The sequence below is a fragment of the Cucurbita pepo genome, chromosome LG17, assembly GCF_002806865.2.
Source record: "Cucurbita pepo subsp. pepo cultivar mu-cu-16 chromosome LG17, ASM280686v2, whole genome shotgun sequence".
Lineage (NCBI taxonomy): Eukaryota > Viridiplantae > Streptophyta > Magnoliopsida > Cucurbitales > Cucurbitaceae > Cucurbita > Cucurbita pepo.
The window spans coordinates 3,332,463-3,333,111 of NC_036654.1; positions in this window are offsets into that span (position 1 = coordinate 3,332,463).

Genomic DNA, 649 nt, shown 5'->3' on the forward strand with positions numbered 1-649 from the left:
TAAAGATAATATTGTTTGGATTAGTATGAACTAAATATAATATATATATATATATATATATATATATATATATATATGTATTATTTTTGAAAATTATTTGACATTAAAAACTAATATAATTTTTGAAATAAAATTTAAATCAGTTCAACAAATATGAAAAAGAAAATAAAAATGTTTGTCTTAATTAAACACAAAACTATACTATAAGTGAAAAATGTAAATAAAAAATAATAAAGTAGCATGGTTAGATATTCATATCTTTTAATGCAGGCAGCACCAAGAACAACGTATAATAATTTTAATAATTTTTAGTATAAGGACTATATTGTATTATGTAAAGAAATAATAATGCGGTGATTGAATTTATGATAATGGAACAATATTGTTAAATTTTAAAAAATAAACATGTGAAACAAACAAATAATATATATATATATATATATATATATATATATATTATTATATTTCCGACCATTCTAAAACAGCCACCTAATATCCACACAATCAATCCCTATCAATTTTAGATTACGAAAAAAAAAAATCTATAATTTGAAAACTCTAGCAAAAGAAAATTGATTTGAACTCTAGTAAAAAAAAAAAAAAAAAAAAAAAAAAAAAAAAAAAAAAAAAAAAAAAAAAAAAAAAAAAA